Genomic DNA, 22,961 nt, shown 5'->3' on the forward strand with positions numbered 1-22,961 from the left:
AAAACTTTCTATAAATAATGTAGACAACATTTCCGATTTTCAGTAGGTACATTTCATATCTTGATTAGCTGATTTCACTAATTTGTTAAAAGACACTGGGGTATATTCACAGGAACCTGTGATAACTACCCCAAGAGTAGCGTAAAGCAACTTTCTACATCGCAGCCCATCGCGGGAAATTAACCCGGTGTCAACGTGGAATTCACAACATGGCGGTAGCATGTGATAGTCTGCCGAAACCACAGACAATGTCCGCGATACAACCGACTCGATGGAGACAAAAACACAAACCACAACACCCAAAAACCTGCAATGGGCAAAAGCGCAATGAGGAAACCAGCGATAAGCAGCGCCAGGCCTGCAACACACACCTGGCAGGTGGGAAAAATCACCATAAAAGTAGAAAAAACACCCAAACACAAACTGGCCAACACCCAAGCACCATGGAGGTAGCCGGACTAGGTGCAGAGGACGAGCGCAGCCCCACATTCACCCCGGACGAACAGCCCGGGACCTCAGGGACAGGGAAGGGCAAGGACAACACGAAGAGGAAGACGAAGTTCAGCCCGCAGGTGAACAGGATCATAGTCACGGAGGTGATGGAACACCATCAACAACTGTTCGTCACCTCCAAAGTGTCATTGGGCACCTAAAGCGGAATATGGCGGGACATCGTGGACAAGGTGAATGCAGTCGTGGGAGCACAAGAGGACAATGAATGAGGTCAAGAGGCGATGGAATGACATCAAGCGGAAGACCAAGGAGAAACTCTCCGCCAACCGGAAGGCAGCAACGCAGACTGGAGGTGGGGGCCCAGCACCACAGATCAAGCTGGATGACATGGAGGAGCTGATGTCGACAGTCATCAGTGTGGAAACAGTGGCTGGAGTCAGGGTATAGGACACTGCTCGACAGGACACAACACAAGCACAAGCACAACAGGGTGAGTGACCAACAGTTACTGGGGGGACGGGTGGAGATGAACACAATGGCACACATGCACAATCAAGCAGAGCACAGTGCACACCACAATGACTCTGGGTCCTCGCCCAGATCCACAGACTGTCACAATGCACAATGCCATGCTGTCTGAATGTCAACATGTACCATGCAGCTACATGTATGTGGACACATCATAATACGCTATCTCCCCTTCACATCGAAGGGGCACCGTCAACACCTCCTGCAGAGCAGTCACTCTTCATTGATGACGAGGAGGACAACACCAGCATCGACACCCAAGCCATCCAAGACATCATGGACCTCATCCGAAACTCACCTCCAGGATCAGGCAGCCCAGCTACATCGAGGAGACCCACCCACTACCCAAGGCACCCAACAGGGGGCACCCACAGCCCCGGCACCCCCTCAAGACCCACAGGAACAACACATGGCCTTCCAACTCTGTGTGCTGCAGTGCCAGAGGGAGACCGCAGAGGAGGTGCGGTTGGGCTTCGGCAACATGGCAACCAAACTTGGAAGTGTATGCCTTCTACATGGTGTCCAACGTGCCCTGACTGACATCGCTGGAGTCATGACGTGGAGAGAAGAACACCTGTCCGCTCAGAGTGTCTCCAGTGATACCAGCCATGAGCTGCCACAGATGGGGAGACTCATGGAGGACATGGTGCGGATGGAGGTGGAAAGGAGGCAGCCACCCCTGAATATCAGTGGAATGTAGCTGGGATCTACCATGCCCTGTAGATCCTCATCATGGCATATCTGCCACAAGGCGTGTTGATGTTGATTGCTGCTGCTCCCACACCATCCAGATCTCCACCCCCTGGTGTGGCCATGACTTCCTGTGTGGCAGGCCGAACCACTCTGGCACCTGAGGTGTCAGTGCCACACAGTGTGGCAGCTAGACCACCTTCGGCACATGAGGTTTCAGTGCCACACTTTGTGGCAGATAGATCACCTCCGGCACCTAAGGTGTCAGTACCTCCCTGTGACGCAGCCTGTCCAGCAACACCTCCAGGTTGGGCAGGGCATAGATCCGGCAACGAGGAGGTGGATGAGCTTGTGATCAGAAGGGCTCAGTAGCATTCATTTCCGCCACCTGGCCTGTTCCTGGTTGGTCCCGCTCCTGGCCTCATGACCTTCCACTAACCCCCGATTCACTCAGATGCATTCACCTTGGACAGCGACATGGACCGCCACATCTTGTTTGACGACCAATGACACGGCGACCAGACTGCGGACTGCACCCCTCCTCTTCCACAGTACTTGTCTTCCACGGATGGACTCCGGTTGGCCCTCCATGGGCCCAGATAGTGTGGTGTATTCGGCAGTGCCCTGTACCGCTCCAGCTATGGAAAAGCACTGGATGTGGAATAAACATCCAGTGACACACTGCTGTGTCATGTCTTTCCTCATTCATGCATGTATGTGTGAATGAATGTAGGGACAGGGATTTCCCTTGCATCACTCATCCACATTATGTGGGAGGGCACTCAGAGGGTGCAACATGGCAATTTGTGTCCCGGGTCTCGTGGTCACCACAACACGGACACGCGCTTCAGCCACTTTCTTGTCCGGACATGGACTGAACCACGCCCAGTGCCCACAAGTCACATTTTGGAAGCCCTGCCCTGTTTCGGCGTACGGCTGGCCAGACCACTCCGGTCACGCTCCCAGGTCACTGGTCTAGTTGTCAGCATGTCACAGCCACTCCCTGAGGGCAGGTCTGCTCACACACCACTCCCATCCGGCACAGGCATCACAGGTCATGTGACCCCCACATATATGAGGGGCCGACGACGTCATAAACCCCTCCACCGGTGGTGACTGGATGGCTGGCCTGAGGCCTTGAGGCCGCCACGGGCCTGCCACCACGTTGCGCTGACTGGGTTTGCACAGGGTTTGTGGCAGTCGCTGCATTGTGGCCTGCACGGGACTACCACCACGTGGCGCGTACTGGGGTTGGACAGGGTTTGTGGCAGTCACTGCATAGCGGCATGCACAGGGACCCCACCACGGGACGCTGACTGGGGTTGAACAGGGTTTGTGGCACACACTGCATTGCAGACGGCACATGCACCCCGCCAAGGGACGGTGACTTAGGGTGCACTGAGTCATTGGCACCATGAGCTGCTGAGCTGGTGTGCAGCCTGTGATGATGGCCCGTCCTGGCGGTCCGGACTGGCCGGGATTTGTGTGCCTTGCTGGACCGCAGTCTAGGCCGAGCCAGTGTCCTGCGTGGGCCTACAGCAATGTGGCCCCGCTTCCGGGGTCACAGAGTTTGTGCCACCCATTGGGCTGAGCGGCTGTGCAGGCTGCGATGTTGCCGGGTGCCCTGGTTCCTACCATGCCATGGTGTAATATAGTTGATGTGCGCAGGACACTCCTTCGCATCATGTTTTTTGTCTTGCAGGCTGTGACCTATGGAATGAGTCGAGGGGAGCCGCCATGTGTCCTAATTTGATTTCTGTGTTATTTCAATAAAGTTCAATTGTTTGCTTCGATAGTGAATGTGTGATGGTCATTTCTGTGCCAACACATGCATGTCGCCAGTTGTGATTTTGCTACATCATGCAGATTATTCGGTACATGTTTGGGTGTAGGTGATGTGGCATGTCTTTGCCTGGTGGGGGGAGGGGGTCCTGGAGGTGATGGCGGTGGGTGTTGTGGCCCTCTTGAGTGTCCGTGCTGCATGTTCAGTTGCTCCATGGCATCTGTTGCACTTCCGATGACGCCCTGGGTTGGGCTCCCTATTGTGGTGCAGGCTGCCGTCCGACATTACACCAGGTCAGAGCAGGTGTAAAATTCCTGCCCCTAACGCGCCTTATCACGTGTTCTCTATTCTTATCTCCGATCTGTCTGGTCGTGGGGAATGTTGAGGTGTAGTGTTGTCGCGGGTTTTGTCACGGGAATGCCTACTCTGCATCTCAATAGCCATAGTTGCGGGGGTCCTCTGTGGCGATGTTTTTTGCGGCTGCTATCGTGGAATGCTGTGGGCTGTTAGCACCTGCTTGTGAATGGTGGGGTAGATTTATCACAACTTAGGCTGCGATAAAGTGCTGTTAATTCGGCGATAGCTCCTTGTGAATATGCCTCACTGTTTTGCAATCTGGTATTGTCAAATATATGAATCGTTCAGTTTCTATTTCAGTGGTAGAAGAAAATGAGCAGTCTTCACATTTATGATCCCAACTGTAACATGCTCCAAACAGATTTTCAATTTGTATTCCTTCACCTTTCAATACTGCAAGTATAAGCATAACAAATTCTTGGGCATCTTGCTTTACATTGAGTGGAAATTGTGAAGAACCAGGACATATATCCAAAAGATGCAGAATGACAGAAGCAGTTTGGATTTTAGTTTTATCAGTTGTCAATTTTTGAAACATATTATGCAACAAAGAACAAAATATTTTGTCTCGATTCTCCATAATATGATGATGTAGATTTTCTAAAAAAAACATGACATTTAAGCATGGGCGGATCTAGCGGATCTCGCGTACGCGAATTTGCGGATTTACGGATTCGCAATCCGCGAAAATACGCGAACTCTCGCGGATTTTCCCGTTTTTTGTGTTGGCGAGCGTTCGCGCCGATTTTGGGACAATTTCGCAATTGCGAACTTACTTTTCGGCACGCAACGGCCGCGACTATGTTGTTTCTACATCTGGTTTATCATCACAGGTTCACAGCACCCTCTGTTTCACCACTGCCACCCTCTGGGACACCCATGCCACCCTCTGGTACATCCTCACTGCCACCCATTAGGTTTGTTTATCACTGTAGTTTATGGGGGGTGAAAAAAGCAAGCACACCTCTCCTACTTCAACTGCCATGAATTAATTTGGGGTTGATTAATGTGTCAGTTATTTAGAAAGTTCCAGTCTGGCTGGCACCTGCTTCCTTCCTTATCTGTAATTTGCTTTCTGTTGCAGTGAATTTTTTTTTCACAGGACCTTTATGGTCTACTTGTAGCTATTCTATGAGCCTGCTGTTTGGGTCATAGCAGGGTCATAGAATAGTTGCAAACTCTGGAGGGGCCCCTCAGGAAGCAGTACAGTGAATGTTACAAATGTTAAGTTTGAACTTTTGCACCTTCTCATTGCTTTCAGTTTAGCAAAAATAGTTTTTTCTGCAATTTCGCGCGTTTTTTGGGGCGCGAATCCGTGCGAGATCGATTTCGGAAGCCGCGAATGCTTGCGAATACACTAATTTTTTTTTGCGACGTGTATGTTCGCGTGCTTTTGTGCGTGTTCGCGAGGCGCTTGTAGCTATACGTTTGCCAAGTTACCCTAGCGGTCGTACACGGGCGCGGCCATCTTGTTTGCGTGACGTAATTCCGTTTCCGGCCGCTATGTGTAATCTCGCAAACTGTGCTGCTCGCTAGTACAATTTCGCGCGTGCTCGCGAGGAAAATCTTGCGCGAACTTACCCACGCGGTCGTGAACGGGCGCGGCCATCTTGTTTCTCATTCATTGCTATGGTTCTGGGCATGCTTTCTGTATCCTCTCTGAATCTCTGCCATCCTTTGCTTGTTTGAAGTTTATTTAATCTATTTTACTTATTATCTATCCCTCTATTTTTCTAGCTGTATATTTTTGTGTTTTCTGCTACTTTTAGTTACTTTTAAACAACTTTTTTAAACTCTTTTCTTTTCTTCTTCACTATTCTATTTCTTCTTTATCATTTAACTTTATTTCTGCCCAGACCATGGTAAAGGGAGCCGGGAAGCACCCTGAGAAGGGGAAGGGTCCCGCACCCCGTGCCCGGCTCCCGTGCGGGCGTTTGAGGGGGGAGCAAGTGGTGCCACGGGAGATCTTTAGCGTGGAGGAGGTGGCCGCACTCATCTTCCACGTCCAGCGCCGCCTCCCCAAGACGATCCTGGGAGGCGGCAAGATCGCAACTGGCTATGGCATCCGGGAGCGCCGGAAGCGGTGGGAGAAGGTGTGCCGGGCCATGTATAAGCTCTCTGGGGTCCGGCGCACATATAACCAGGCCACCCACCGCTGGACCGATGTCATGGACCGGGAACGGGACTTGCTGGACGCGCTCGGCGTAGAGGTCCCCGGGCTTGGTGAGTAGTAGTAGCTATTCATCACTACTCTGTTTTATCCGGCTCTGTTATTTGCAAATCTTTGTTCTTTACCAAGAGCAATAATGCTGCCGATTACATTGTAGGTAAATTATATTTCAAAATCTTCTATGCATTTCAGGTGCACTGCTCTCCTTCTCAGTAGCCTTGCTTGCTACTATGCTTATTTGTTTTGTAAATTGTGTTCATTTCATTGGCCTGAGAAATTATGTATGAGTGTAGTGTAAAGATAAGAACTGCGTAATGCTAGACACTAAGGGTCATATTTTCAATTACCGGCGCATCCCTGCAAAGTAGCAGGGATGCGGCAGTAATTGTGTGCCATGCCACCACCACCCATTGGCCCAAAACGTCACAGAAGCCTTACGCATCTGTGCCGTAAAGGCGGCGCATTGCTGGAGTTGCGTGCCAACGATGGCGCAGCTCCAGCAATGCTCTGGGGTACCCTATCTCCCCAATGCTGCATCAAGCCGTACGTCGGCTTCAAGCGCGCAGGGTTTGACTCATGCATCATTGTCTTAAAAGTGACTGATTGACATCTTGTAGATTTCCCTCAGCCACTTTTAGGATTCGTTCCTGCGCAGGTACGCCCTCCCTTGCGCCGGAACGCCCTCTGATGGCGCAGGGCTTTACAACGTGATGCATCGCCCATAATTTATTTTTTTTAATATATACGCCGCACCAACACCATGGCGAGTCTTTTGTTCTGCCGCTGCGTCACAAAAGTCACGCAACAATGGAGGAAAATGAGCCGCAAGGGACTTCTAAATCAGCCCCAACAGACTGAAGTCCAGTCCTTCCTTTAGACACATGGCTATAAGAAGAAATAGTGGTGGTGGTGGGTGGATTGATAGTTTGAGTATTCACTGATCTGCAAGCAGGATGGACTTTTTCTGTCACTTCACGTGCTGCGGACTGCTGCCTGCAGTGCCAGGCCTAGGCAAACCTCTTTAGTAGTCTGTTTATTGAGTTACATAGGAACTTTCTAAGTCAACGGTCCGCAAATCAGGCAATACGAATAACGTAGTATACCACATGAGATAGATCCCGTGGAATAGTTGTCTATCTATTTGCTATTTCTCCCAAAAATTTTGTTATTGTTCTTTTGAAATGGTTGATTTGGTTGACAAATCTCATCCATGTTTTCTGGTCTTTCTTTCTTTCATGTTGTACATCAGCTCCCCCCAAGGGCAAGAGGACACAGGAGGAGGGGGGTGCTGTTCAGGAGGATGCAGGCCAGGATCGGGCAGGCGAGGGCTCCTTTGCTGGCCCCAGTAAGTTTTAATTGTAATAAAGAGTACCTATTTTTTCCTAGCGTTCCTCATTCGATTTTTTCTAAATCGTCTTTGATCTTCTTGTAGACTGGATATAAATTCTTATCCTGGCTCGAATATGACTCCCTGTGGTATTACTAGATTATTCTTATTAGTCTGTCTGTGTAGCTAACTAAGATTGGACATTTGGCAATTCCATTGGACTCCCATTCTATTCAGCAATAGCTCTATGCACTGTCTCCTTACTGACTAGATAGTGTGGCAGAGTCATTTAGCTCCCGAAGTCACCGATGATTGATCCCCAATGATCTCTAGATTATCGTACGCAGGACAAGAGTACGGAGTCACAGCACAGTCAAGAAGTGTCAGAGGCACTCATGCTTGCAAAAATTCCAAAACCTTTAGCTCATCCACTCTAGTCTGGAGGACCAAAAACCACAGAGTCTATTTAAGTTTAAAAGCTTTATTAAAAGTAAACACATTTATTAAAATCTACTTTGTCATAAAACTATTTAACTGAAAACGGAAAAGTGCTTAGTGCTGACGATTAATTGGACACATTTCTTGTGGTCGAGCCGAGCTCTCACCTGGTTTGAACTTGATCCTGGTCGTGTTCTTAGGAGTCAAGCTTCTGTCTGTTAGGAGAAAAAGTGGTGCGTGTTAAAAATAAAAAGCAAGCATTCATCAGTTGTGCATAAAAGTGCAGCAAGACAACAGCCTTCCCTGGAAAAAGGGACATTTTTACTTTAGAGTAGACAGTCACAAATTATTACATTGTATTCTGTTTTTTTAACATTTCTCCTAGACCAAATATTATATAGTAGTGAGTGGTGTATTCTAACATTCTTAAATGTACTTTGTAGGTGTAACATCTGGTGACGGGGCCAGCGCGGAGGTGGCGGTGTTGGGCGAGGACTCGGAGGACTCTGGGGAGGAGGCGGTGCAAGAGCCGGCGGACGGTCCTGTGGGGGTTCGCACGGTGGTGGCGGGAACAGGTAAGCTATATATTCCTTACTTATTGAGATTGAAGACTGCATAGTGTGCTTTCTGCACGGGTGTATTACAAATCAACCAGGTAGTAGCCTCCTCGAAATGTGCTTCGACTTAGCTGTGAAGTTTTTGGTGAGAAGAATCCCAATAAGTTCTTAGACGAACGTGATGGATGGGATGAACGAAAAGCGAAAGAAGGGTGTAAGTAAGTGGGACGCGAAATTGTATGATGGCTGGCAAAGAAGAACGATATGTGTTTGCTTGGCCCCTGAGGTGGCTGGGAAGGAAAGAATATGGTATGGTGCATGGCTGGGTCAATGATGAAGCAAGGATGGGTGGAAGGACATCAGCCTGGGTGGGTGAAACAGAAACTGTATGTGTGCGTATACTTTGAATGAATGGATGCCTGGAGCATGGTATTCTCTGACTCTTAGATAGCACATGTGTATCTAGAGAGAGTAGATGGTCGCTGGATGAACTAAGTGTTACCTTGAAGAGCATGTACCACCGCACCCGCACGTCCGTTCCAGTGTAGGGAAGGCAAGGAAAAGAAATTGTAAATGTGTCCAATACTACCATGAATAGTAGCAGTACTTTGTATTGCAACTGCAAGCACAGCATATATCTGGTTATTACGGTGGACACTCCGTACCTCTCTTAATAACTTTAGTTTAGTTGTAGTACGTCATTCATGTGTGGGTGTATCACTGTTCACTCAATATTAAGCAAAGCACCTAAAGTCATCCCATATGTCATCAAATACGTCCCATGTGAAGTGATAGATAATCAAATTATTTAGCTTCTTCATTTTCCTTTTCTAGTACTCATTTGCACTGTAGGGTGAAAGGTAAATTAATTAAGCAGTAGCCCTTGTAACAGAGTATTCTCAGTGCCACCCGTAATAGAAAAGTAATAGCTTCACCACCCGCATGTACTGGACGGGTACAGTAACGCAAGTATGTCTCACTCATCATGGTATGCAACTGTTTTTCTCGGGTGCAAGTTCACTGTGCTGCCATTCTGCCGCTTTGCATAAGATAACGTACCAATTTTCCTAAACAAGAGAGAAGAAGAAGAATAAGACTGGTGTACTGTCATAGTCGACTGTAATGGAAGTCATAGTGGTCGTAGAATTTGTTCATTAAACTACCACTAATGTTAGAGCAAGGATGCAGATGTGGGAGGTTACATAGATACTGTCCTCAATAGTTATATACTGTGCTTTCAATTTGCTACTTGTACTGTGACTCAACTTTCGGCTCAATCACTTTGTGTTATTAATGCTAAGGAGCATTGGTTACAGACTATGTCTTTCTTTCTTCATATAGTTGCTCCTTCCAAATCAACATCACGGAGGGAGCAGGCTCGAATGGCCCGGCAACGGAGGCTGGATGCCACTGTCGCCGAATATCGGCGGCTGGTGGCCCTGGAGGAGGAGGAGGACACGCAGTCGACTGGTGCAACAACAACATCCTCGACTGGGACAGCTGCATCCTCCTCCGTGACCCCACGGGACGCCAGCATGCGCAGTGCTCCAGCGGGACCGAGCCGGGCTAACAAAGCCAACCGCCACCGCCAAGCAACAGAAAGACCAGCTGCCCCCCACAGGAGCTGCAAGGCACGCCAACGCCGCCTAGGAGTCCGAATGTCCTACCTGGAGCAGGAGGTCCAGAACTATAAGAACTTGGTGGAGGGCCTCCGCTTCGAGCTTGCCACCCTCCGCAAGGAGTATGATGCCCATGCCGCAAAATGCACCAGCACCCTCCAGTAGTGGAGTGTCCCTTGCCCTTTTTTTATAGACTTTTGGGGGGTGGGATTTGGGAGTTGGGATCGTTTTGGGACTTTTCAAAGACAATCGTTGGGGTTAGGGTGGGTCTTGAGGGAGATTATTTTGTTAGGGCTACATAAATATACATTTTTAAACTTTATCTGACCATACCTGTTTTTTACTGCTTTTCAGTCTGGTGGGTGGGGGACGGGGGTGTAACAGTAAGTTTGTTTTCCTGAACAGTCGTAGGACTTTAGTAGTACTACCGTCAATCTCTCGTCTAGTCCTAAATAATACTCCATTATACTACCTCCCACCAAACGCTTATCTTACCTGTAATTTGTGTTAGAAATTAGGGCTAGGCCCAGGGCTGGCTCCACGTGAAATGGGGATTAACGTTGGCAATCCTGGGCGGGTGAAATTTCCTCATTGCGGTGGTACTAGTGATGTGACACAGTGGCAGTTGCATGCCTATGGAAAAAAAGAAAACGAAACATGGTTTGTCCTTACTGTAGCATTAGAACGGTTACGGTACGATCGAGAATATAGCAGGTGACAGTACACTAGAACAGTGCCATAATGTAGCCTAACAAATGGTAAAGTATTTGCTTGCAAGTATAACTAGTACTTGCGTTGAATTTATTTGACATTGGCTCCTACTACTAGAAGATATAGTACTGAAGCTGAGTAAGTCTAGAAGATATCCTCGTATTCCTTCACCAGCCTGTTGCTATGACCTTATCCTCCCCAGCAAGTGTGTGGAATTATTGATGTCATTTTAGTCAGACATCAAGCAAAACAACACAGCCCGGGGGAAGAGGGTTAGGGTTTGGAAAATGGATGGGAATGGGGGTTTCTTTTTGGGTAGGTTTTGTTGAGAGAAGAAAAAAAAAGCACAGCCTGGACAAACAATAATTGAAGATAAAGAAATATTTGGGTACAAACTAAAGCTAAGCACAACCAGTCACACTCATAGAAGAAAACAATGGATACTGTATCTGTATTCTGTATGTTGTTGGAGTTGTTCTGTTGAATTTGGTAAGTAAGTTGCATGCAGCAAACAATTCCTCTTATTAGCGGCACTCCTCCATTCCAGCTGACGCTTCGTCCATCAATGTTGGTGACCACTGACAGAAGACACCCTGTCCACTGCCTGCCTGGCGGATGTGTACTGAAACCCGGCCTGTAATTATTGAACGGAAAACAGGAAGTGCTATTACAATACCACTGATAAATAAATAAAAGGTATGCACGCTGTGTGGTGCAAAAAGTCACACTTTGATTTCCCTAATAGACAGTAGAATATTTTTGAAATTGCGTGCTCTGTCTGAGTCACCTTTTTAAGGATAAATAAGTATGGCCAAAATATTATAGCGGATCTTTCCCCTCAAGGTAGGTGTACTGTAAACTGTGTTTTAGAACAAATTTTGACCTTCCCAGCAATGCTCCCACCAAGACCCTTACTAAAGCCAGTCGCAAAAATGTAGAAGACCCCCAATCAGATCTCCAAAAACGATGCCTAGCAGAAAAATGGAGACAAAACGTACTTTGAAAGTAACAGTAGGCCCAAATACAGACCGTGGATTGTATTCAAACCACTTGCAAGCAAGCAAAAGTATCCATAGCCAGCATCACTCCAACAGTGCTCTAAAACCCCAGAACTGCGTTGCAATAGAACACCCCGAAACACATGCAATCCTGCTGCTAGGGCTAACCCTAACGAACCCTAACTTACAAAAAGTGCCAAAACTGGTGTTTCCTTATGGATTTTGTCCAAAACACTTCTATCCGGTATTAGACCTTCCCAGGAATGCCCCAGGCAAGACCCGGGCCGCCAACCCACCCGCAAAAAACCAGGCGACAACACCCCCAAACAGCGAAAAAGCTAAATCTCATACTTACAATATCTCTCGGCCTTCGGCCTCCAAACGCGCTGTGCAGCTAGGTCATCATCAATCATCATAACTCCTGTTTTCCACCACGGATTTCCTGAAAAGCAAATGCAATCAAGATTAGACTGTCGCAGCAGTGCTTCGACAGAGACCCCGGCCGCAACCCACCCACGAACAGCAGGAAGCCCCCCAAAACGCTACATTGAGCAAGATGTCAGAAGAAGTAGCAAAAAAAAGGCTTTTCCTTAAGGATTTTGTCCAAAACACTTCTATCCGGCATTAGACCTTCCCAGGAATGCCCCAGGAATGCCCCAGCCAAGACCCGCCAACCCACCCGCTAAAAACCACGCGACAACACCCCCAAACAGCGAAAAAGCTAAATCTCATACTTACTATATCTCTCGGCCTTCGGTCCAAACGCGCTGTGCAGCTAGGTCATCATCAATCATCATAACTCCTGTTTTCCACCACGGATTTCCTGAAAAGCAAATGCAATCAAGATTAGACTGTCGCAGCAGTGCTTAGACAGAGACCCCGGCCGCAACCCACCCACGAACAGCAGGAAGCCCCCCAAAACGCTACATTGAGCAAGATGTCAGAAGAAATAGCAAAAAAAAGGCTTTTCCTTAAGGATTTTGTCCAAAACACTTCTATCCGGCATTAGACCTTCCCAGGAATGCCCCAGCCAAGACCCGCCAACCCACCCGCAAAAAACCACGCGACAACACCCCCAAACAGCAAAAAAGCGAAATCTCATACTTACAATATCTCTCGGCCTTCGGTCCAAAGTAACGCGCTGTGCAGCTAGGTCATCATCAATCAACTCCTGTTTTCCGCCACGGATTTCCTGAAAAGCAAATGCAATCAAGATTAGACTGTCGCAGCAGTGCTCCCAGACCCCAAAACTCACCCACAAACACCCGGAACCCCGCCAAAGAGCACCTCAAAGGCAAGCAAGTCAGCAAAAACGGCAAGAAATTTCCACCTCATATTTGGTCCAAAACACTTTTATCCATTATTAGAGCTTCACAGCAATGGGCCCAAATCCGTCAACTCACCCGCAAAGAAGTAGAACACCCCCACAAGTACTGAGTCTTTCTTCATTGGGCGTAATCCAGCACTCTGCTTTGAGGGAAATTGCAGTCTGGAGGAGGAGGATAGAGGAGCATGTTCTTCAGAACTTGTGAACCTGAGGAATGTAGACTGCGGCACCTTCAAATCAATAAGCAAACAAGTGAAGACAGTTCTGCTGATGGGCTTGTTTTTGGGATTAGGTGATTAAAGTTTGAATTAAATTAACTGTGCAAAACAAAGAAAGAGAGACACACAGGAATAAAAGTGAATAAGGACGAAAAAGAAAGTTATTGATTCATTGTCTCATTTTCAGGGCTCGGTGTCAGGGAATAAGAAGAAGATTTCGTCATCATACTCTGCGAATTCAGGCAGGAGGAGTTCAGTGCCACCGAACAGAGAACAAATCCCCTCATCTACGTTGCCATCCTCCTCGTCTTCATGCGGCGTGCTTTCTCGTACTTTGTGATCTGGTGGTATGAGGTGCTGATTCATCTTGATCATTGTCAGCCGCTCCACATTTTTGGGCGAGAGCCGGCTCCGTTTGGGAGTTACAATGCCACCAGCAGCACTGAAAACACGTTCAGAAGACACACTTGCGAGTGGGCAAGACAAATAGTTTATAGCCAGGTTGGAGAGCTGTGGCCACAATTGTTTTTTGCCATGCCAATACTGCAATGGCTCATCATTAAGAAAGACCTCTGTTGAGTCATTCAGATAGTCCTGCACCATCGACTCAAGGTCATCAACGGTTCCTCCACTTTGCTTACTTTTTGCCGTGCCTGTGACATTTTTTCGAGAACCATACCCCATCAAACTTAGCCAATCCTCCTCCGCAGCCACTGTTAGTGTTGTCATTGTGTGTGGTGCAGATGATCCACTTGCCGGTGTCTTTAACGGCTGAGAGGTCACTTGTGCCCCAGCCACAGGTGCAGAAGTGGATTCTTGTGACTGGGGATGGCCTGCTGATGCTGATGTACTGTCTTCTCCTTCAATAACCTGCCGTTCTTTTTCAAACCTCTTGGCTGACCAGGCTAACCAATGTTTGTACTGTTGAACATCTGCATCAGCAAAAGGAAAGAATGCTTCGCCTGCCAGCGCCTTTTTGTAGCGTGGATCCAGAATAGTAGCACAAATGTAATGCTGTTCTGACTTGATCTTTTGAAGACGTTCATCACCACGTAGGCGCTCTAATAATTTCTCAGACAAAATAAAATGGTCTTTTTTTTTTTCATCTTTTTCAAACTCAGAAGACACCGCTATCAGTTGGTGCTCCAGCATGCACAACAATGGGATAGCTTTTCCCAAATTACAGTCCTCCTGGCTGACTGCACGCGTGAAGAACTCAAAAGGACGAAGCATGTCTGTCAGGCTTTTAACTATGTCCCATTGCGCCGCACCCATCCGCATGTCCTCCTTCTGAGATGTACCCTCTGTGAAGAAATAGTGATCGAGTACCGTATACTGCTCATACAGACGCTCAAGCATGTAGAAGGTTGAGTTCCAACGTGTTGCCACCTCCTGGATGAGTGCTTTCACTGGTATTCGACTTTGAAGTAGTAGCCTCCTCAGATGCTTCCGGGCCTTAAAAGAATGGCTGAAATGGTTGCACATTTTGCGGCAGGTTGCCATTATCGCGAACGCTGCACTGTCTCTATCACTCAAGAATTTTTGAACTACCAGGTTGATACAGTGCGCCAAACACGGCACTCTAAAATAGCGACCCAGCGCCATGGCCTTAACTACATTGGCGCCATTATCCGTGGAAACATAACCAATCTGGCGTTTTTTTGGGGATAGCATTTTCAAGACCTTTTTGTCAAACTCCTCCAAAATGTTTTCGGATGTGTGACTTTTCTCCAAGCCAAACATGGCTAGTGTTGCATGTTTCCGAGCAGCTTTGAAAACTTTGTCCGGGTCAACACCTGCGTTTAGCTTTGCTTTAACACCTGAAAAAGAGACCCAGTGTGCAGTGATGCACATGTAATCAGCGCCTGCGCCACTGGTCCACATGTCTGTTGTCAGATGTATTGTGTGAACAGCACTCTTCTGCAAAGCTGCCCCAATCGCCTCCAGCACATCTTCATGTAGTGCTGGAACCGCAACTCTGGCAAAATAGAACCGGCTAGGAACCTTCCATTTAGGGCAGAGCGTTGCCACTAATTCTAGAAAACCTACCGCTTCTACAAAAGAAAAAGGGAGAAGGTCCACAGCTAGCATTTTAGCCAGCTTAGTGTTATACAGACGCGTCAGTGGGTGGTTGCATTCATATGGCACGTCTGAAGTAAGCATTGTTCTAATGTTGCCCTGGACCAAGCATTTACGGGCTGATAAGGACTTCGTTGACCCAATTTTGCTCGCTGGTGAACTTTTGTGCGTTGGTGTCTCACTCGCTCCAACGCTCTTAGTGTGCCTCACATTGGGTGTGCTGCTGACAGGGGTACTGGGTGTAAGGGAAGTGTTTGACACGTCTTCTTCCTCCTCGTCATCATCAGATGCAACATCAACGTTTCCTTGAATTCGGCCTTTCTTGATCGCATCTAGGTGCGCAAACCATTGGACAGTGTGCTGTTTCCTAAGATGACCTCTCTGGCCTCCGGTACCATTGTTGGTACCTGGCTTACCACGACTAACTGCAAGCTTACAAAGGGTACAAATGGCAAACTTTGGATTTTTTTGACAAACAGTAAAGAAGTCCCAAACTGGGGACTTGAAGTGTCTGTGGGACCTGGAGGAGGCGGCGATACTGGTGGTGGTGGTCATGAAGCTAATGCCAGATGAAGTGGAGGATCTGGATTGCCCAACTTTTGTACGTTTTGCACTTTCACCGCCACTAATTAAGGTCGAGGTGGATGGAGGTCTCTTCTTGCCAGAAAGAAATATGGAAGCGGGACGAGTTGGTGTACTACTTAACTCCAATGATTGTGGTGTTTCCACTGCCTCCTCATCGACAACATCATCATCATCACGCTCAGCAGCTCTTCGGGCTAGGGTCAAAATGTCTGTTTGCTGCATGCCCGCTGGGGCTGCAGTGACCTTTATGATGACTGGGTAGTCGTTGGCAGAGTCTTCATCAGCAGCAGTATCCGCCACTTCTTGTTGAGCCTCATCACACTCCATAACTCTGAGACTTTGGACGAGCTTCCTTTTACGCTTAACTACCTTTGTCGGATCATGGTGTGCCTCACTCTCAGACGGCAGTGGTGCTGGTTCCCAAGTTTGATCCGTATCATCAGAAGGAGGTGTGCTTGAAGAAGATGTAGACACCACCCTTGATCTCTTCCTTGCTAGGGGTGTGGAAGACAATGAAGGATCATCAGGAGGAGTGGCTTCCTCAAATGATACCTCGCCTTGATTGTCGATTTCCTGATGTGCCCCTACTTCGGGAGGAACAACTATTGTGGGCACTTGTGACCCTCCATGCACCTCTGCTTGCGCATCTCCTTGCGCTGCCTCTCCTTCCACATGTACTTGGGCTTGTACTTGCACATGTGATTGTTGTTGCGGCTGTGGTTGTTCAACACTCGTCAGATGAGCTACAACAACCTGTGTTGATTGAGGGACATTGCTGCTGCTTTCTTGCGATGAGCCAACATCACTGGTCGATGGTGATTGAAGAACTATACTGGCTGCCTCTGCAGCACTCAAGGGCTTGGACTTAAGTTGGCGTGGTGGTGGTGGTGGCACTGAGCCCAATGGAGCGGGGGTGCTGCTGCCAGCTTGGTCCCCAGCAGATCCCGCTGCTGCTGCAGGCATACTTTTTTTTTTACTCCCAAAAAAAGGGGCGGGTGGCACACCAGTCTCCTTGGTAACTTGCTTCTTCTGCTCCTTACTGGCACCTTTCTTGCTAGAGGAGCTATGGGTTTCTTTTTTTGGGGCCATCTTCTTCAGAGCAGGTCAGAACAGCAGGCAGCAGTTGCACGAGTTGCAGAGTTGTCTGTGTCCAGACGTGACGTCGCGTGACGTTATGCTGCACACACACACCGCTGCAGGACTTCTTCCTGGCACTGGTGGTTCTCTTGAGTCTTGTGCACCTAAAAGCAATGGAAGACAGAGGAACATCAGTTCAGTTATACACCCCAAAAAATCGACAAAACACAGAAAAATGAGCACAATCCCATGCCATCCATGATGTTTATATTGAAGACACCCCACAGAAAGACTAGGGCCATGCAAGTATGCAACACTCACTACCCCTGGGCATAATGGATGAAAAGTAGGCAAAATAAGTGCAGGCCTCAGACACTGCCTCTTTTCAAAATGGCCCCTTACACCCCAAGCACATGTTGCCTGTACCAGCCAGGACTCAAGATGGCCACCACCACCACCCACATGGCCACAGTCCACATCAACAGTACACCCCCCAAAAAAAAAAAACAGCCAGAAATCACCACAATCCAATGCCATCCATGATGTTTACATTAAAGAGAGTGAGACCACACTACAGGCACACTCAGTCCATGCACCACTACCCCTTGGCAAAAGGCCCCACCAGCAGCCCCCAAAAAACGACAAAAAACAATAAAATCAGCACAATCCCAGCCCATCCATGGCCTCAATGGTGTTTAAATTCAAGAAGACACCCCTCAGAAACACTAGGCCCATGCAACACTCACTACCCCTGGGCATAATGGATGAAAAGTAGGCAAAATAAGTGCAGGCCTCAGACACTGCCTCTCTGCAAAATGGCCCCTTACACCCCAAGCACATGTTGCCTCTACCAGCCAGGACTCAAGATGGCCACCACCACCACCCACATTGCCACAGTCCACATCAACAGTACACCCCCACAAAACAGAAAACCCGCCAGAAATTACCACAATCCAATGCCATCCATGATGTTTACATTAAAGAGAGTGAGACCACACTACAGGCACACTCAGTCCATGCACCACTACCCCTTGGCAAAAGGCCCCACCAGCAGCCCCAAAAAAACGACAAAAAACAATAAAATCAGCACAATCCCAGCCCATCCATGGCCTCAATGGTGTTTAAATTCAAGAAGACACCCCTCAGAAACACTAGGCCCATGCAACACTCACTACCCCTGGGCATAATGGATGAAAAGTAGGCAAAATAAGTGCAGGCCTCAGACACTGCCTCTCTTCAAAATGGCCCCTTACACCCCAAGCACATGTTGCCTGTACCAGCCAGGACTCAAGATGGCCACCACCACCACCCACATGGCCACAGTCCACATCAACAGTACACCCCCCAAAAAACAGAAAACCAGCCAGAAATCACCACAATCCAATGCCATGCATGATGTTTACATTAAAGAGAGTGAGACCACACTACAGGCACACTCAGTCCATGCACCACTACCCCTTGGCAAAAGGCCCCACCAGCAGCCCCAAAAAAATGACAAAAAACAATAAAATCAGCACAATCCCAGCCCATCCATTGCCTCAATGGTGTTTAAATTCAAGAAGACACCCCTCAGAAACACTATGCCCATGCAACACTCACTACCCCTGGGCATAATGGATGAAAAGTAGGCAAAATAAGTGCAGGCCTCAGACACTGCCTCTCTTCAAAATGGCCCCTTACACCCCAAGCACATGTTGCCTGTACCAGCCAGGACTCAAGATGGCCACCACCACCACCCACATGGCCACAGTCCACATCAACAGTACACCCCCACAAAACAGAAAACCCGCCAGAAATTACCACAATCCAATGCCATCCATGATGTTTACATTAAAGAGAGTGAGACCACACTACAGGCACACTCAGTCCATGCACCACTACCCCTTGGCAAAAGGCCCCACCAGCAGCCCCAAAAAAACGACAAAAAACAATAAAATCAGCACAATCCCAGCCCATCCATGGCCTCAATGGTGTTTAAATTCAAGAAGACACCCCTCAGAAACACTAGGCCCATGCAACACTCACTACCCCTGGGCATAATGGATGAAAAGTAGGCAAAATAAGTGCAGGCCTCAGACACTGCCTCTCTTCAAAATGGCCCCTTACACCCCAAGCACATGTTGCCTGTACCAGCCAGGACTCAAGATGGCCACCACCACCACCCACATGGCCACAGTCCACATCAACAGTACACCCCCCAAAAAACAGAAAACCAGCCAGAAATCACCACAATCCAATGCCATCCATGATGTTTACATTAAAGAGAGTGAGACCACACTACAGGCACACTCAGTCCATGCACCACTACCCCTTGGCAAAAGGCCCCACCAGCAGCCCCAAAAAAATGACAAAAAACAATAAAATCAGCACAATCCCAGCCCATCCATGGCCTCAATGGTGTTTAAATTCAAGAAGACACCCCTCAGAAACACTAGGCCCATGCAACACTCACTACCCCTGGGCATAATGGATGAAAAGTAGGCAAAATAAGCGCAGGCCTCAGACACTGCCTCTCTTCAAAATGGCCCCTTACACCCCAAGCACATGTTGCCTGTACCAGCCAGGACTCAAGATGGCCACCACCACCACCCACATGGCCACAGTCCACATCAACAGTACACCCCCCAAAAAACAGAAAACCAGCCAGAAATCACCACAATCCAATGCCATCCATGATGTTTACATTAAAGAGAGTGAGACTACACTACAGGCACACTCAGTCCATGCACCACTACCCCTTGGCAAAAGGCCCCACCAGCAGCCCCAAAAAAACGACAAAAAACAATAAAATCAGCACAATCCCAGCCCATCCATGGCCTCAATGGTGTTTAAATTCAAGAAGACACCCCTCAGAAACACTAGGCCAATGCAACACTCACTACCCCTGGGCATAATGGATGAAAAGTAGGCAAAATAAGTGCAGGCCTCAGACACTGCCTCTCTTCAAAATGGCCCCTTACACCCCAAGCACATGTTGCCTGTACCAGCCAGGACTCAAGATGGCCACCACCACCACCCACATGGCCACAGTCCACATCAACAGTACACCCCCAAAAAACAGAAAACCAGCCAGAAATCACCACAATCCAATGCCATCCATGATGTTTACATTAAAGAGAGTGAGACCACACTACAGGCACACTCAGTCAATGCACCACTACCCCTTGGCAAAAGGCCCCACCAGCAGCCCCAAAAAAACGACAAAAAACAATAAAATCAGCACAATCCCAGCCCATCCATGGCCTCAATGGTGTTTAAATTCAAGAAGACACCCCTCAGAAACACTAGGCCCATGCAACACTCACTACCCCTGGGCATAATGGATGAAAAGTAGGCAAAATAAGCGCAGGCCTCAGACACTGCCTCTCTTCAAAATGGCCCCTTACACCCCAAGCACATGTTGCCTGTACCAGCCAGGACTCAAGATGGCCACCACCACCACCCACATGGCCACAGTCCACATCAACAGTACACCCCCAAAAAACAGAAAATCAGCCAGAAATCACCACAATCCAATGCCATCCATGATGTTTACATTAAAGAGAGTGAGACCACACTACAGGCACACTCAGTCCATGCACCACTACCCCTTGGCAAAAGGCCCCACCAGCAGCCCCAAAAAAACGACAAAAAACAATAAAATCAGCACAATCCCAGCCCATCCATGGCCTCAATGGTGTTTAAATTCAACATAACTGTTGTATCATGCACCCCTAACCAACCCTGGTCCTACTGGATACTGTGGCTACCAACAATATAATTTATTTAATGTTCTGAAAAAGTTCCAAAATTGTAATTGCAGCAACTGTAACGCCCCAAACAAACTTACTTGTGAAAGTTGATTTCTAATCCAAAAGTGATCCAAAGACAGTCAAAAAGGCCTCAAATCCAAATATCCAGCAGCACCCACAAAAAGTAATCCTTCCAGCTCCAGATCCAAATGAAAGTGACCAGGAGATGGACAAAGCACTGGGAGGAGCCTGCTGGACAGGAACAGGAAGTTGGAGACTGTGGGGCACTTCCTTCCTCCCCCCCCCCAAAAATGGACTCCTTGCAAAAAAAAAGGCCATGCAAATGTCAACCTGAGGAGTGATTCTGATAAAAATCATAATTTTCTGAAGGTTTATCCTGTTTGCTGGTGATTTTCTTGTGCAGAATTGCAAAATCTCTATTTCGCGAATGCGAGATTGTTCCTTTCCGCCGCAACTGCGTGTTCGCAATTGCGAACTCTCGCGAGGTATGCTGTGCAAGGTGGCAAGCCGCGATTACGTATTCGCGGGCGCCAAACTCCCGCGGGATCACGCAGCAAGATCCAAAATGGCGCGGCACTCGCTAAATATGATCGAGAAAAACAACTCGGCAAACGCTTAATGACGGAAGTGCACCACGCCGCGCGCCGCAACCAAGCAAAAAATCCGCCGCGAGCGGATTCACGGATTTTCGACATATTCGCGAGAGTTCGCGGATTGCGAATTTGCCGAAAATCCGAAAAATCCGCGATCGGAGCGGATTTTACGCCCATGCTTAATGACATTCTCTATTACATCAGCATAGCAGTTGATACCTGAACTATTTTCTAACTGGTATCCTATAATATCATCAACAGTGTCCATTTTCATTTTCTTCAGAGCCTGAACATTCTCTTGATTTTTTTCTTCTTTCCCATCTCCTTACAGTGTTTCTCATATGTTCGTTTTGGACAGACTACATGCTTTTCATATACTGGATTTTCACCTAAGTTGGGAGCATACAGTCTTCTTAAACAATTATACTCTCTTACACAATTTGCATTTGCACTAATCTTTCTCTCATCAAAACTAATCGATCTGGGGGTCTCTAGTTGGCAATGGTATTCACCTTTGTCCAAATAGGGACCCTTACTTCTAAGTCAGGATAAGGGGATTACCCTCCTTAATAACCCCTGCTCACCCCCTTTGTAGCTTGGCACAAGCATGCAGGCTTATCTCAGAGGCAGTGTGTTAAGCATTAGTGAATATACAGAGTAATACAGTGGAAACACTGCAGATGGACACAACACAGGTTTTATAAAAATAAGTATTCTTTGTAAAGACTTAAACACAAGACCACAAACGACAAAAATCCACAATACTACACTTAAGATTGCTTAAAAGATGATTAAAGTTACTTAGTTCAAGTTGATGATGAATGCGATAAAGTTCTTAACAAAGTACCTGGATTCGTAGCGCAAAGTAAACAAAAGGCTTGCAAAAGGGGAGATGCGTTGGTTCCGTGATCCGGGGGAGATGATGAGTCGTGCCTCAATGCTTGCGCAGAGTAGGGGATGCGTCATGATCCTTACCGGTGCGGAGGTGATGCATTGATTCTCGGCCTGCAGGCACGTTGCGGTGCGCACAATGGCGCCTTGATGCGATGTTCCAGTTGCGATGTGAGAAGATGGCGCCCTTGATGCGGCGATGCGTTGACGATTCGTAGATGCCTTGACAGCCTTGCGACGACTCTGTACTTTTGAGCCGTGATAGGCCCTGCGACATGCTTCTCCGGTGATGCGATGGCGACTCTCTCAGTGGCGTCAGGCTTCTCCGGTGATGTGACAGCAGGCAGCTTCGATGAACACAAGCTTCCAGGGAGATGCGGCGAAGCCTCGCTTCTCCGGCGACGCGACGATTTCAGCTGCAGCGGCGACTCGCTCCCTATCGATGCATCGCGCTTCCAGCTCCCAGCGACACGCAAATGTCTGGAGTTGAGAATTCCCAGCAAGGAAATTCAGAGGGGAGCTGAAGGTGAAGTCTTTTGTCCCTGAGACTTCAGCAGGAGGCAAGCACAGTTCAAGCCCTTGGAGAATATTGTAATGTAAATGTAAATGTATGAAACTTATATAGCGCAGGACTTACCCTGGGGCATCTCCGCGCTTGCTTAGGGAACCCGTCCTGGTATTCCCCTGTGAGAAACCCCGGCAGGGTATCCACAAGGTGAAAGCCAGGCATCCCGCCGCGAGGGGCCGATGTGGAGATTAAGCAAGCTATTGCCCAGAGTCGCAGAGTGTGACCCCGTGAGTCGAGTAG

This window comes from Lissotriton helveticus, chromosome 3_1 (assembly GCF_964261635.1).
Source record: "Lissotriton helveticus chromosome 3_1, aLisHel1.1, whole genome shotgun sequence".
Lineage (NCBI taxonomy): Eukaryota > Metazoa > Chordata > Amphibia > Caudata > Salamandridae > Lissotriton > Lissotriton helveticus.